Source organism: Bacillus rossius, chromosome 8 (assembly GCF_032445375.1).
Source record: "Bacillus rossius redtenbacheri isolate Brsri chromosome 8, Brsri_v3, whole genome shotgun sequence".
Classification (NCBI taxonomy): Eukaryota; Metazoa; Arthropoda; class Insecta; order Phasmatodea; family Bacillidae; genus Bacillus; species Bacillus rossius.
In genome coordinates this window covers 19,951,722-19,969,550 of record NC_086336.1, presented here as the reverse complement: position 1 = coordinate 19,969,550, position 17,829 = coordinate 19,951,722, and the positions used below count along the sequence as shown (strand labels likewise).

General features: G+C 35.8%; 1 protein-coding gene across 1 annotated transcript in view; it reads right to left on the bottom strand.

Moving 5' to 3' along the window:
- The window catches only part of LOC134535263 (angiotensin-converting enzyme), a 548,035-nt gene that overhangs the window by 294,084 nt on the left and 236,122 nt on the right, over positions 1 to 17,829 (bottom strand). The window lies entirely within an intron of this gene.

Below are 17,829 nucleotides of genomic sequence, written 5' to 3'. Positions count from 1 at the left end.
CTCATGTACGACTTCCATTACAGCACAATGAAACCCAGATATGCAGAAAACATTCATCTGGCATACATGGACACCGATAGTTTCGTATACGAGATACAAACCGATGATTTCTACCATGACCTCAAAGCCGATCCTACACTCATGGAGAAGTTCGACACCAGCTGCTACCCTTCCGACCACCCTTGCTTCTCCCCCATCAACAAAAAGGTTGTCGGAAAGTTTAAGGATGAGTGTGGGGGGAAAGTGATGAGTGAGTTTGTCGGTCTGCGGGCCAAACTGTATGCATACAAGTGTGGTGACAAAGTTGAGAAGAAGGCCAAGGGTATCCAGCGGTGTGTGGTCAAAAACCGCATAACATTCAGTGACTACCTGGATGCCCTGCACGATCACCACACACGACGAGTAGCAGTTAGGGCCATACGCTCGAGGCAGCAGGTGCTCTATAGCGAGAGCACAAATAAGCTGGCCATAACATGGGAGGATGATAAGCGCCAAATATGTGAGGATGGCATCCATACGGTTCCCCACGGCTATGTTGGAGATGAATTATCTGTTGTATAGTTCCAGTCTTTTTGTTGTAAACAGTTTTCGTTTTTGTATATAGTTTCTGTTTTTTTTATAGCTTCGTTTGACAAGTATATTTTTCTCTCCTTGAGGGTTTTGTTTTGTACAATATATTTCTTTGATTCAGTAAATATAATTTTACCTACATATCGCTTATTATTTTTTTTAATTAATGCCCTATATTCCTCAAGGTACTTATACTTAATTTGATATCGTAAAATGATCATGTAATTAGACACAAACACCTAAAATATCTGCTTCCATGCAGCTTTTAAACACAGGAACGCAAACACGAACACTAAGAAATGATATTATACACAAACACCTAAATATCTGCTTCCATGCAGTTTTAAACACGAATACACAAACATTAATTTATTTAGTATGTTTACATGTATGATAGGACTATGAAAAATTTCTGGTCAGCTAAGATGGAGTAATAAATGTTTTTTAAATTATCATTACTTTAACTAACGCATCCACAACGACAGTATTGATAACATATATTTTAGTTAAAACCTATAAGTGATAAGACTTTAAGAAAAAATGTCGGTTACAACAACAAAGTGACTGTGGATTTTGTGGATCTTGTGGATTCTGTGGATTTTGGTCTATAAGGTTCATAACAATGTTGGTAGAGAATTGTAACTCGACCTTACATACACTAACATACTTTAGAAACCTACAACCGATGACGACACCCACCAGATGAAATCAAGATGGTAGTCTCCACTAAATAAGATGGCTGCCTCCAGCAGACAACGATGGTATATTTTTTTTCCTGATTTTCTAAGTTAATAATTATGATTTTCCAAGATGGTGGATGTAACGAAAAATTGTAACAGGAATGAGTGGGGTGTTCGATGACGATGTCATTGTAACAGAGGGGTGGGGGTGCTAGATGATTTATTTGTAATTTAGAGGAGTGGGGTGTTCGATGCGTAGGTTTTTAATTAAAATTTTATTAAATAATATTTTTAATTTTATTTTAAAATTTTGATTATTTAATTTTTTTAAATTTAAATTTTTTTTCATTAAAATCGGATAATAAATAAAGATTTTCAAGATGGCGGACGAAACTCAAAATGGCGGAATGATCTAGAAAACAAAATGGAGGAAAGTTCTAGAAAAACAAAATGGCCTCCGGGTTCAAAGGTCAAGGTCAAATCCAAGATGGCTGCAGGAAGTGATGTAATCCAAGATGGCCGCCGGAAATGACGTAATCCAAGATGGTCGCCGGAAGTGACGTAAACCAAGATGGCCGCCGTGGCTCCCCGGCTCCCCCACCACCCACCGGTGTCCCCATACATACTATAATTACCTACTTGCAATAGTGGGTATGCTTGATTTTAACAGTACATTTATATTTTGTGTTGTCTCGAAGACCGCTTAAATAATGTCGATGCTTTACGGAACTAATTTACTAATAATATTTTACGTCAAATTGAACCAAATGTGGAACTTACAATTTCTGTAAATCGGTTCAAAAGCAAAACCGTTTAAAAAACAATGCTTTAAAATTTAAAATGAATCCCACAAAAATTAAAAATTTTTAACATTCCTGTTTGTGGACCACAATCTTACTCAAAACTGCAACATGAAGCCTGTTCTTTTTAGAGTAATAAAAGTGCTCAAATGTAACGTGTTCTGCGTCATGCGTTGATTATTTATTGAGTTTTACTTTTCCAGTTATTTTTTAATAATGTATTAACACGACCTTTCTCGTATAATCCTGAACGTAAACGGGCGAGTGAAATGTTAAAAAAAACCTACCATTTACGAAGCAATATGTTGTGGTAATACAATGCCCTTAATTTAAGCTGAAATTCTTAACCTAATCCATCAAGACTTTAAACCTGATTTGATGCAACGTCAGTCACGATTCTGACTGCAATAAAAATCAGTACTCTTATAAAAGACTAGCTTTTACCCGCGGCTTCGCTCGCGTTATGTCCTTAAGTATCAAAGATCATTGCAAATAAAATAAAATAATATGGTAATTGTTTTTTTATTGCGTGACTGGAATCGTCAGTATTTAAAAATTTTAACATCCGATTTAGCTTATAAAACTGAAAAAAATGCTTTATTAAAACATGTTTCACTATTACAAAAAAAATTTCATCCTATCATTTTAAAAAAGTTCAAAGTATTAACGTAGAATAAAAAACTAATTAATTAATATTTTGCCCCAATTGTGTGATCCGAAGCCTCGTTCCATTACATAGTCGAGGAGCATCTAGATTTCGTACAAGCGTAACTTGTAGGCCTACATTTTGTTTCATTTGAAGTTTGTGTAAGGGTACACCCGAAAGTTCAAGTGAATTTAAAAACTCCGAAGGATATGAAATGCTTTGTTCTGTATCCATGATTGTATCTATTGACAAATACTCCAATTCCCCTTGCAACTAAGTGTAAATTTTATTAATGATATAAATTTTTTGGCACAAATATTGCTCTTGCGTACAACCACCGATCACTATTCAACTTTTGCTGCAAGTCCGGGAAAACTTGAGTAATTAGATCCACATCATTTTCACTAAATTACAAAATTCTCTTGAAAGTAAAATATAATCTTCAACATCAATGTCGAAACAACAATCACCGAAGAAAATATACACCTAACCTTAAAATTTTTAATAAGTTTAAGTATTGTTGGCGGTGACAGAAAAATAAAATTGAATAGTAAATTGACCGCTGGTATTATATTTTTAAATTAGCGAATTATTTAATTTACTTATTGAAACACCAGATGGCGTTAAATGTCATTCAAATTACTAAAACTCGCAGTCAGACGATCATACATACAAATATCAATTTTTTTGCCCTTCGGAAAAAAATTTTTTTTTTTCAATAAAAAATATCCTATGTTTCTTCTAATACCTCCAAGAAAATGTGTACAAAGTTTCATGATGATCGGTTCAGTAGTTTTCGCGTGAAAGCGTAACAAACAAACTTACATTTACATTTATAATATTAGTAGGGATTTCTTTGGAAACCAGTTGCCAAGAAATAGTTTATAATACTACAATAAAGATATTGTAAATTTGTACAACACATGGCTATGGTTATTTTTGCAACTAGGAAATACGTTTTTTTGGTGTTATACTGAGGATTTATTACGGAAATTAGCGCATAATTCTATATTTTAATTGATGTCTTCATTCAAAAATATTTTTTTTTAACCGTAGGAAAGGTAATCGAAAAATTAACAATTTGACTTAATTTTTGTTTTATCATTTTTGTTATGTGCGCAGTTAATACTGGAAAGCTATTTAGGAAACAGTTTACAATTAACTTTAATAATTGTAGGCACTGTGAAAACACATATAAATGCCCGGGTAAGAATACATACCCAGTATTACTGCGAACACTATTTTGTAGAGGTACAGTTTATTTTATATAAATGTACACATTTATATGGATGTTGCTTTACACGAATATTTGTTCCATTTATAAAAAAAATATTACATTGTGGTATTGTTTTAGCCACAAATTTAAAGCTTTGTGAAAATAGAGGTTTTCCTCATGGATGTGAACGGTGTTGCCTACGTTGCACTGCGACAGCCAGTTTAATTTTTAATACCACAACACAAAATGAATCATTCGTATTGCAAAGCGAAATGTTAAACGATGCAATAAAACGGCCATAAAAGCGAAAAAGACTTGAAAAAAAATACTAATCGACGGTTTTGGACCTGATTTTTGACAAGGAATTATATTAAAATACTGCCTATCTTGTTAAAAAAAAGTTTCTCCTTGTATTTATGAACTTTAGTTTGCGCTATCCACCACAGATTGCAGCACCGTGGTTCTTACACATTTTCGTTCTCTGACTTCCATCGCATTCGCGCATTCACTGCTACTAAATGCCGTACATCGAGAAGTAAGATGTTACATATAAAAAAAATTACAAAATTATTTGTAATTTTTTTATTGGGGCCTTACTCTTTTTAGGTTAGTATGCTTAGTAGTTGGAGCGTCTGGGTACCCAGTTCAATTCCCGGCTGAGTCTGGAAATTTACCTTAGTGGAAAATTTCATTCTCGGATCCACACTGGTCGTTGTCCTCGCCTTTCTACTGGACATTGCGCAAGGCAAAGCTAAGCCATCGCAGGATCACCCTGCCACGAAAACCCCAGTGATGCGCTGCAGTTTCCGTCATCAACATCATCATTTAGAGGTGGGCCACAACTGGGACTAACATGTAAATTTGTACATGGTTGTGAAAATTTTAAGTAATAAGTGTTTCACACAATCAATCTCGTAAACTTGTATTGGCAAGTAAATTTTCTTAAGTTTTTAAATTTCCTACCTGTTCGGCTACTAAAATTTACATTGACATTTTCCACTTACAAACCTGTAGCTGAAACTTGCTGTTTACTAATAAGTTTCTTCCTAGGTAACATCTCAATTAGGTTACATTTGCAAGGGAATAATTCTTCCTCTATTAAGATAAAAAAAATCAGAAGTGAACGAGTAGCATATAAGAAATGTTATGCTGCAACTTAACAATAATAACAGTTACCGGTAAATCAATTAAATGAGGTAGCCAAATCTTCCAAGTAACAAGTATGGTTATGTTGCAAAATCTTATTAAGCCTAGTTACAAGTGTGATTGTGTTGCCAACAGTGGCAGACGCATGAGGGGTGGATATATAACACAAAAACCCCCTCTCCCTATTTAAGAAAATAATTTGCAGAATATTAATGAAGAAATTTTTTTTTTATTGTTGTTAGAAGCCACGTCATCCACGGCTACTGCTGCAGGCCCATATGTCAGTGTGTTGGTGTCAATAGTAGCTTTGAATATATATACTGTATAGAAGTCGCCAGCCCAGGTTAAAATTTCTAATACGGTTTTGAGGTAGTTGGTTAATTCACCGCCGCAATCGCTACCATCTCTAGGGCATCGACTTGTGGTGGTCCCTAGCGGACAAGTGTCGAACTTTTCAAACACCCCTTCCCCCTCCTGTTGAACGACGTTGAACTGCAGTGAATGATGGATGAGGGGTGCGGGGAATGACAGCGGGTGACAGGGCTGCGCTCTAACGTGTAAATAACAACTAAGACGATGCAGGGCGTTACGGCAGCGCACTGCAGCGGTGAAGTTCCCAAGCTGCTCATCATACGCAACTGAAAAACGTAGAGTAAATCCTATCCACTCGCGACTTCTATACAGTATATATATTCAAAGATAGTAGGTAATCTAAGGTTTTTTTTATGACTGCCACGTGTTCAAAATCTAATATTTTTCTTCTGTTTTGAAACCCCCACACTTTTTCGAAAAACGTTCCTGTAAGCGCCACTGGTTGCAGAATATTGTTTTTTACATGTTTACCAACTATTGACGAATCGTGTGTCTCGTCGTGAATTACAGCTTTGTGATTTACCAAGAACATCCGATGAAACACTGTCTTGGCATGAATTTTAACAAATACATCAATTAAACTTAATTAATAGGTGACTTTTCTAATTTGATTACTTTCTGATTTGTTACATACAGACAAAAAAATGCTGACAATTAACTGTAATTAACTAGTATCTTTAATTGGACCCATATCTGCATAACCTTAATCACATTAGGATTTACGGACTTACAGAGCATAGCGGTAGTAGCATTCATAAAAAATTATAATGTTTAAGTAATAAGTATTTACGCATAGGCCTATGATAATTAAAGTGTGCTTTCTCTTCTAGATGGCGTCTTGACCGAAGGAATGTTTTCATGTCAATCGTGGACGTAAATCACTCGAGGTTGATTATGAAGATAACAATCTCACATTCAGTAATGCGGTACCAACCGCAACCACGTGGTATAGCGTTGCGCTGCTCGGAACTCGCAGTGGTTTCGTCCCGTCTTCCGACCCGGCTGCCGCAACTGCAGGGTGCCAGCCAAGCCTCGCCGGTGTTGCCTACTTCAACGCGTGCCTCATCGCCCGGCTGGTGACGGGACGCTCTCTAACTCTAGCCGGTATTCCAAGACGTTCCGGTAGGTACAGAATAAACACCGCCTTGTTGGGATACACCCGTAACCCAACTCACGGGAAGTATTGGAGAACGTTTCCCAACCGAATCCCAGTAAGGAAACAAATCGGCAACCGAATTAATAAACGGTGCCCTGAGCGAGGCTAGAAACTGGCTGCAACGCATTCTACTGGATATTTAGCAACCATCGATACAATAATTAAGGCATAAATACTAGAGATTGCAGCACCATTGCTTGAACACAGAACATCTTTTTAATTTTCTCAAGTACCTTTTAAGTTGCGATTATTTCTTGTTATGACCTTTAAGGTATAAAAAATTTATTACAGGATGGGTTCGCTATTATAAAGTTTTATTAGGCACACCAACACGATTTGTACGTCATCCGATGATCACAAAATTGAATATAATATATACAAGTTGATGGCGCCAGATTCGGTTCCACCATCTGGACGGAAACAGCGGAAACGTGAGCTCTGCGCATGCGCGGAATTCGGGCAACAAATTGGCAACGGATAGCACAACAAAATCCGTTCCCTAAAAAAAGGTACTGGCTGTGTCCTAACGTGCACTAGGAATACTGTTAGGATAAACGTGCAGCATATTCAACAAATAAAAACTTATTTTTGAGTCTTTGAATACCGGCGTTAAGCAGAACACTGCAGAAAACTACGCAATGTTCACGATATTCGTAATGTTCGCTATGTTCGTTATGTTCGTTATGTCAGCTGCGCTAGGGTGCCAAACAGATCAGCCCCTCTAGCACCTTCGAGAAGGACGCCTCTAGGTACTTAAGCTGGGACGCCGGCCTCCGCGATGGTTTTTTGGGGGAAGCCAAGGATTTCACAGACGAAAGAGCCAAACGTCCGATCGTGCATCTTCGGTTTTTTTTTGTTCATTGTAACTCATGATAACTAATGTTCAATTATGTTAGGTTAGCTACATTATAAATACTTTAAAACATTGTGGACGGTTGATTTGGTTAGGATAGCTACATTAAAGATACTGTGAAATTATGTAAACGGTTTCCTAGCCCTGGATAGCTACATATTAAAAAGTTATTTGCTAAGCAACCATAAAATGATTTTACAGTATTTTTAATGTAGCTATACTTACCTAATATAACCAACCATCCACAATGTTTTAAAGTATTTATAATGTAGCTAACCTATCCTAATCGACCGCAAAATTTAATGCCACACCGGTTTATACAATGAGATAGAACGGGAAAAAAAAGCGAGCATGAACTTCGGGGAACTTCGGGTGTGGCTCTCTCGTCTGTGAAATGAAGGCTTCCCGTATTTGGGGCGCGTGAGTTCTTGGGGCGGCGCGAGAGAGCGGCGAGGGTGCGGCGGGAGGTTCGAGCGGATTCCGAGCGAAGGGAAGTGCAACAGCGGCGAAGAGGGTGAGAGACCCCCATCCCAGAGAGTGGCGCGACGTGGAGTTTGACTGGGCGACGAAGTTCAGCTACAGGCGCCGCGTGAGTGCCGTGAGGAGTGCGAAGTGCGGAACTTGCAAACATTGAGTGACTTGATAAACATTTTCTAGTGTCAGTGATTTGTGTTTAGTGTAAATATTAGTAATCAATAAAACTGAAAATAATCTTAACTGGGCTTAATTGGGCTATCCATTACGAAGCCAGAGGTCGGAGAGACGAATGCCATGAGATTCAAGTAATGATTCCGACGACGATAATATTGTTACGATTTATTAATGTTGGGAGAACTGGGCTCGTAATTAATAGCCCAAATAAGATTTATTACAGTTTTATTGATTACTAATATTTACTCAAAACACAAATCACTGACACTTGAAAATGTTTATCAAGACACTCAATGTTTGCAAGTTCCGCAGCTCGCACTCCTCACGGCACTCACCGTCGCGGGACTCGGTCACCAAAACGGGGGCGCGGAAGACTGCCACATCGGAAATCTACCATAATGACAGTATTCCGCCTGGCCTCTTCGAAAAAGGCGGAAAATTACCATAACGGAAATCTGCCATAAGTTAAAAGGACGAGGCGGAATTCTACCGTATTTCCCTTTACACTCCATGGAATGAGTACAGCTGCTTTGCTCTCGAAGTAGTGTATAGAATACGTCGCTAGGTAGCACTGTTAACCCTCTAGCTGTTTCTTATGTTAACTCAAAAGGCTACAGATAGCGCTTCTGATGGTTACTTTCTGTAGTTCCAGTCATAAATGAACTCAACAGATCGCGCACTAATAGAAACAAATTTTTTCCATAAATGGGTTATAATAGGAAGCAGCACTGTATACTTAAGCCGCGATCTGTAAAAATAAAAATATGGTACTTTTCCTCCTGTTTTGACGGCGGAGGTGGGGCGACGGAAGACTGCCATACTGGAAGACTGCCATACTGAAAGACTGCCACATTGAAAGACTGCCATACTGGAAGACTACCATAATCCAAGAATTCCGTCTGGGGGCGACTGAAAACTACAATAAATTAAAACGCGACCATACAGTCCTAATACTCGAACCACATGAGTAAATTATGTCTATTATCTCACAAATAATTTGAATAAATAAACAGCATACAAAGTCTTGTGATTCTAGTTAAATTTCTAACTCCGGGTCACTAGTTGAAATTAAATGCAATCTAGTGGCCAAAAATCACAATTCCCTGACAACCGACGGTTAAGTAAGTAAAATATTGCATTATATATATAATTAAGAGATTTCCACCTATGTACTGACTCATCACGATATCTCTGGAACCATAAGGCCTAGAGACTTGAAATTTGGTAGGAATATTCCTTTCACCGAGTAGAAGTCAGCTAAGAACGGATTTTACCAAATCCCACCTGCAAGGGGGGTTGCGGGGGCGTTAATTAAAAAAAATCCACATTTTCAAACTTTAGCTCTTATAGGTAAAAAACTTGGCCTTAATATTCTTTTTGGCATTTTAAAATTTACCAAGAACGAATTTTATGAAATTCCACCCACAAAGAGCTGTGCGGGGGCGTTCAAAAAAAATACCTTAAATCTATTGCTCCTACAGATTTTAAATTTGGTGAAATTATTATATTTTTCATCTTGAGTTCAACTGAAAACGAATTTTATGAAATTCCACGCACGAAGGGGATTGTGGGGGCGTTATAATGCAAGTAAAAAAATATTAATTACAGTTCGGGCTATAATGAATAATAAAATTAATATGTAGGATTCTATAAGGTTTCAATTTACATTGCTGATGTTGACAGAAATATTGTTTTGTTCTATAAATTGAATAATCGTTGTAAAAAAACATAACCACACTTCTTTGTTTGTCAATAAACTCATCAGCATTTGATTTCAATCAGCGTCTTAAAATTTAAAAAAAAAAAAAATGAAGATGATTTTAGCTAACCAAGTATTAATTTTTATAATTGTCACTACATTATAAATGAAAAGATATATCTTATCTAATATTTTTTTCCTTATTTATAGCTTTTCATTGCTGGGAATACAAGAATTGAACTTGGAGTTCAGTTTTCGCACGTAGATGACGATGACATTTACTTCCTTTCCTTTTTATTCCTTTTCCAATTTATTACGTTATTTGACTATTTATATATATTTATATATATTTATATTATATATTATTTTACCTCTGAATTTGTAAATCTCCAGTTCGAATGATTAAAATCACAAGAAAAAATAATAATAAATATTCCCAATTAATTAGAAATAATTTAATAAATTGTATTTAATTTAATTTATAGAGGTCATAATATTTTGTCTTCATTAATTATTAATTGCTTTAAATTCAATTATTAATAAAATATTGGCCAATTTTTTTTTATTTAGGTAGTTTATATTTAGTTATTTTATTTAATATAAAATTATATTTTTATTTAAATTAGTTAATTTTGTAATTTGTAAATATATTAATTTTTATTTTAGTTATTAAATTTAAATAAGTTATTTATTTGTAAATAATTTAAATAAGATTTTATTGTAATTTGTATTATATAACTTAATTATGTTCATAGAATTGAAGCCATCTTAAAAACAAATGACATTAATTTTGATATTATTTTTTGTGTCAAAATAAAAATATAACCTGACAGCTGTCAGAATACATATTTTCAAAAAACTGATCAGATTGTTTTAATTAAATTATGTAGACCTGATTTTAGTGAGCTTAATTAAGTGAGATTAATTGTTAATCTATAATTGTTCTTATAATTTGTTAACAGAAGTGTAAACAAATAGACACATAAAACAAACAAAACACAAATCTGTTTAAATAAAGTCAGTACCTATCTATGTGAATAACAACAAATTCAGTATAGTTCATTAAATAAAATTTCCACTGACAAACAATATTTTAAATAATAAGTAAATTAATTCAAGATGTAGTTTCGGTCAAACGCCATTACTAATTAAACTGTATGTCATGACAAACATCAGTCTGTTTGTGCATTAATATCTCTTTCCCGAAACGTCGCAACTGTTCTCTTAGGAATCATATACTGTGTTAGTCTGCGCTATCAACGTTGTATTTGACAAAATATCAGTTTTTTCGCTCAACTATTACTTACGGTGTTTGTCTGTGCTGTCATCACTGTTTCTTCACATCGCTGGGTTCACCTGTGCATCTCTGTATAGCCGTGGTTTTTTCAATTTTTATCTGTTAAGTTTCTTCGTTGGTTTATTCTGTTTGCCGTTGTGCACCGTAAATTTTCTTTGTTAATGGAACAGAAAAATTCATGTAACCTTAACTATTTGTTCATTTACATGAAAATAACTGTATCACTACAAAATAGTGTTACCATTTATGCTTCGTGTTGCCCCAGTATCTCCAATATTTAGTTATTTGCAAACAGTTGTTTGAATAGCTTTCCAGGGATTAACTGTGCATGTTAAGCACGGTAAATCAAAAGAAAGCCAAAAGTAATATAAAAAGTTAACTTTTCTGTGGCTTTAAAACCAAATAAATAAAATGTTCATACAATAACTTCATGCTTGTAAGACCACGCATATTTTAACTAAACATATCTAACATTTATTTCAAAACGACTTTACCATCGACAGTGCAAGCTCTTACATATGTTTTTACTAGTCTATATTTATATATAATTATTGTACAGCGGGATTGTAAGTTTGTTTGCAGGAAAGTAACTAAAAAATTGCCAAACTAGTTATACAAATTATATTTTACTGTTATGAAATTACATAATTCATGCTGAACGAACAACATAAGAACACATAAATTTGTTCGTTACCGAGGTTAGATGTTACTGCACGTACTGCACGAAACTACAGTAAACTCGAGGAATAACATCATGTCAGTGTTAAGAAGACTGCAAGTATCCGCTCTACCACTCTGGTTCTGGGGTAGAGCGCCTGCCTTGTGATTTGTAGGACCCGGGTTCGCGCCCCGGCTCCTCCAAGGCGGGTTGCCCAGACAAAATGGTGGCATTCTCTCTGGTAGGAATACAATCCGTTGTAACAAGTCAGGCTACCAAAGAAACGGTGGGTGGAAGAGAAAAAAACCTTCCAGGTGGCTTCCAAATGGGGAGCCCGTTTCTTTTCTTGGGCTCCCCATGCGGTGGCCATTCCGGGGGAACGGAGTTTTGCAAAAATATTTTTTGTAGGTTTGTAGCGTTTTAGTTTTTAGTAACTGTAGCAATATCACCCCAACATGTTATAAATAAAGCTCAAACAAACATTAAAAACATTAAATATTTTGCTTTTGTACAAAAATATTTTAATTAAGTATGCATCAGTCAGTGAGTGGTTGTGTGATCAACCAATTATCGGTATATATTTTCTTGAAGTATTATTGACGGTTAAATTCTAGTCAGAAACCTTTGTTTTGTAGTATTTTAGCAGTTTTTGACGAAAAAATATTTATAGGCACATGAATTTTATTCCTAAAAATATTATTTCTGTAAAACCACATAGTTTTAAATCAGGAATATCGTCTTTAACACACGCTTTTAATATATATATATGTTTGTGTGTACCAGTATTAATCCAGATGTAAATAAAATATTCTATTTATTTCAACATGAGCAAAACCTTTGATATTTTCCAACATAATCTTATTATTAAAAAATTGACAATTTGAGGCCTCGTCAAGGAATGCGTGGTATAAATGTTTTAATTATCTTACAAATAGACACTTTGCAGTCAAATTTGCAAATGCAATTTCATGGTGTTCCGCAAAGTAGTAGTTTATCTCAAATACGCTTTAATATTTAACAAATTATATTCCAATTGTAATCAGAATTGATGAATAAAGATGCTGAAGAAAAAAATTATAATTGCGAAATATGTTTGTGAAAATATTCAGCAAGATATTTCAGCTGTACGAATCTGATTATCAAGTTAACGAACGTCTCTGAATTACGAAAGCATTTATTGTATAACCTTTAGTCAGAAAAACTTTTTAATTAATCAGAATTATCACATAGTAAGTAATGACATTAAACGTGGTGTCCTCTTTTAAGACTTTCGAGTTATATTGGATGCCAAGCTTTTTTTCACCTACATGTAGCAACACATGGAGATCTTTAGGTCTTATTACACAAAAGATTTTAATTATAAAAGAATTGAAAGTATGCAGAAAAAGTTCTTAAATTAATATTTAAAAATTTCAGGCATTTAAATTATTTTGAATATGCTACATTCCTATAAAACCTATTTGTATTTTTTATTTATTAGACGTTCGATCAGTGATGCACTTTTGATTATAAAATTTGTATTACCATTTTTGTTGGTTCCGACATAATGACTCGGTTTGGATTAAGAATTTCAACTTGCAATTACAGAATTAATGTCACTTTTAAAACCATTAGAAACTATAAAATGTGTAAAAAATTATAACTACTTTTGAATAATCTACAAATATTCATTGGTAAAACTTTTGTAATCTACATATTTATTTTGTATACACCATTTTAGTTTCGGTTTAAGATTTTTTGTGAAAACCAAAGTAGGTTAACAAAACTTTATCAATCTTTATCGATCTGTGTGTTGTGTTGTTTCGTGTTTTGTCGCATTGATGTGTATCAGTGTATATCTTGTTATTTTATATCATAATTAGTTTATAGGTGCTGTAAGGCACAAAAACTGAATTTCAATAATTAGATCTGACAGTTTTAATGAAGCAGGATAATATGCTACGCATAATAATATTTTCTAATAGAAAAAAAATACTTAAATTTCAACAGAGTTTATTTTTGAAAGACAGCAAGCCTGTGCAAAGCCCATCAACATTCGAAATGTACGAGCCTATGTATCCCCTAGAGATTCATTTGAGAATTGCATGTCCATCAGCACTGATAATGCTCCTGTAATAATAGCCTTAAAGAACTGTGCCGCTTGCCCTGTGCCAACAAACTACACTACACAAAAATATTTTCCTTGCATTTCAGCATCTTAAAAACACATTTAATAGACTTTAAATAAGACATTAAAAACCTTAACATCTGAGTTTTTTATGTTCAGTCACAGAAAAGATTACATAAGAAAATCCTTGAATATTTGCGTTGGATTTGCACTCATTAAATAATTATCTACAATTACTTCAATTATTCCAGTGTTCAAAAATGTAAATTCTATGAAGCTAGTTACATTACAATTTTACTAGTAATGTATATAATGTATAAAAAAATTTGGCAGAATGGAATACTTTGTACCACGTATATTTTTTTTAATCGTCGTAATAAGAATATAACATTTTTGGAAGGATTTCTTTCTTCTAGTCCGCGATCTGGATTTAATTTTTTGTTGCAACTATCACCGTCTGGAGCGTTATCTGTACGCTTTAAACAGCTAGAGGGTTGACAGCGCTACCTACCGAGTATACTATACACTACTTCGAGGAAAATGCTGCTGTACTCATTCCATGGAGGGTGTACGAAAATATGGCAGAATTCCGTCTCGTCCTTTGGACTTATTGCATACTTCCGTTATGGTACTTTTCCGCCTTTTTCGAAGAGGCCAGGCGGAATACTGCCATTATGGTAGTCTTCCGTCGCCCCACCAAAACTCCGTCGTCGAGTCAAACTCCGCGTGGCGCCAATCTTTGATTACGGGGGGGGGGGGGGGGGGGGAGGGTTTCTCTCAACCTCTTCACCACTGCCGCACTTTCCTTCGCTCGGATCCGCTCGGAACTGTCGCGGAGGCAGGCATAGCGGCTCAAGTACCTAGGGTCGTCCTTATCGAAGGTACGAGAGGGACTGATGACGAGTCGCGTTATCCCTGGCTGACCCGACGCCCGAACAGTCGAGTAGGGCGTCGTTAGCTCACGCGACGGCCCGCGGAATTCACAAGGCCACTCAGCGATAAATAACGGCGCCGAGGCAGGACGATGCTTTTTGAGCAGAGGGGGAGAGGGGGTTAGCGACGACCCTTGTAATCCGGCCAGGAACGCGTGGCATGTCTTACGCAAGTGGCGGCCACGTTATACGCGCAGGGCCGCCAGGCAGCTCCGAACTTGGCATCGCGTTCAAGTCTCTCGCGTTCGTATCAATATTATGCTGTCTCTTACAGTATGTAAACGTAAAAAGAAACAGGTCCATGAATAAAATTTAAGAACAAAAGAAATTCATAATTTCTGGAAGCAGTTGCTTGTTAGTACGATACAAATTTTATGAATTATTTCAGAATTAATTCAACACATTTTGATAGCATTCCCTTGAAATAAAATCCCATACATTGTCCTGCATATTCTATATTCTATATATCCTTTCATCAATTTATTTCATAAACATGTATATTTTCGTAATCATACAATTAAATTTACCGTCGTCTTGACTTCTAAAAGCACAATACTGAGAAAAATTAAACTTCATAAAAAACAAATGTACAAGTACAGCACAGTTCCGCGCGACAAAAGATATTGTTGGTTATATGTGAATGCGCGAAGTCAGCGACGTTTAAAAAAAATATCCGAAAACCAAACACGTGGCAACGTCACCAGTATCGCCAACATAGCGAACATAGCGAGCACAGCGAGCATCGCGCCCTGTGTGGCCGAAGCTTTAGTGTAATTAGCACGGCGAGATGTGTTCACCGCCGTTGCAGTTGGACGTTTGCAACGAAACGTCATTGTTCTGATCCTCGGGCCTCCGACCAGCTCAGAGCCCACCTTATCAGCGACCCCCTGGTCGTGGCGTCTCTCCGCCAAGCCAGCTTCCCTTATCGGTTTCCCGGTTGCAAGAGTCCATCAGCTCCCCGCTCACAGGGATGAGAGCCATACCCAAACAGTTCCGAAGTTCTCAGAAGTTTTCCGACCACTCGTTAAAAAACACCATATTGAAAGAATTTATACATATATTTTTTTCCGGTCAGTGATTTTTTATATAACGCTAACCTAACCTTACTTTTATTTTAGTTACGATATCCAAACCTAACGTACCCTCCCGGGAAAAAAATAAACAGCTATTATTTATTACACTGACCGAACCTAACCTAACCTTTTACTTCTGTAAACTTCGGAACTGTTCGGGTTGTGGTCGTTGCTTTCATCCCTGTGAACTATAAGCTATCCGCGCGGCGCACACGGCTCCAGGCACCAGTTAACGTCAGCAATACACACGGGTGGTACAGTCCCTACCAAAACGCGCACTTAACTTCGTGCAAAGAGATAGTACATGGGTAGGTACACTCCACACCAAAAATTAATGCTACGCCTTTGCTCTAAAATATGATATATAAAATATAATAATCATGTTGCCATAAATATTATGTATAAAATAATGAATACAAATATACTATAAGAAAATACACTACCAAACTTCACTATTCGCACACAACTGAAACATTTAATTCATAATGATAAGTTTTGAAAATATAAGTGAAGCGCCTGTTTGTAACAATTTGTGAGAACGTGTTCTTTTTTACGGTTGTTAATAAGAGGAAAACTTATAACTTTGTGAAACATAATACTGGGGGATAAGGGCGCATTCAGTTTAACACTAAAAAAATGGGGTTGGAGGGGTGACTTCTGCGAAAAGTTTTTATCGTATGAGAAATCCTAATGTTGAATTTTTCATGACTTCTCAAATATCATGCAGTGTTTCTATTCAATAGAATGTTTATTTCATAGTGTAAAAATACAAACAAAGGACATGTAAGTAAAATTTTCAGGAATTTGCTGTTCATGCATCCCCCCTTTCCCATTAGGAAAGGAGGCAACTGTTCTCCCTCTTCTCATTTTACGGGGTGATTGTGGACACACATTTTGCTATTTAAGTCACATTAAACATCCAAGGTCGTGGACATCACCCTGCAAAAGCTAAGTGAATGCGAACACAACATTTAAACTCCGACTGTATGTACATGTATTAATCACACCAGTGTTAAGTTATATTCCACGTCAGTATCAGTTATGGTATGAATCGATTAAAAGGTTAACGAAGTATTTTAAATATTATAATTATGACATGGTGTGAAACTTTTGTGACAATTTTTTTCTTTTAACATAGTTGAAATGTGTTTAAGAACCAAACGTATTTACAGGGAAGTTGAACGTAAACAATATTTGTGGTTAGAAACTGTTACCCTAGTAGTTGTATCTATAGTGTCATGTTTGCTATGGTATTACAACACTGACGACACAAATTTACTTTTTGCATAGTTAACTTTAATAAATATGAATCAAATCAGCTATCGATATTTTTCAATGCTTGTCAGAATTTAAAATGATAAAAATAAATATTAAAGATATCAGTGCAAGATGTTAGTCATATTTTATTGACAAAATACTTCAAACCAAATTATTCATTAAACACTGATGGTTACTAGCCGTTTGGCGTCAGTAATTTATGCCGCGGATCTCTAGTCTCGCGGATAATAACGAAACGCACTCCGCATCTTGGTTCGTGATCACGGGATGCGAGAACAGGGAACAGAGTTGCTCCCCGAGTGTTCGTATCCAGCCCGCAGCCCTTGCGCTGGTCTACACGTCCTCGACTCTACGGCTACTATTCGGGCCCTAAGCAGGCTTATTTCATTTTTAATTTCGTTGGTACAAACGTGGATCTTATTCTAAAGGTGAAGAATTTTTTTCTAGCATTAAATTTAAAGTGCTGGTCAATTCATTTTTTTAGTTCATGATTTCTTGTACGAAAATCACGATTTTATCGAAATTTGATCATAGGAATTTATAAAACCAACCCGAGAATAATTTATTAAGAAAGAATATAAAAAATTATTGACCTAAATGGCGCAAAAGCATTGTTGGATTTGAAGTTCCAGATAAGCAAAAAAAAAGTTTATGAAATTAATGTTCGCAGGCTTTCACGGCCATTGTCTAAAGTA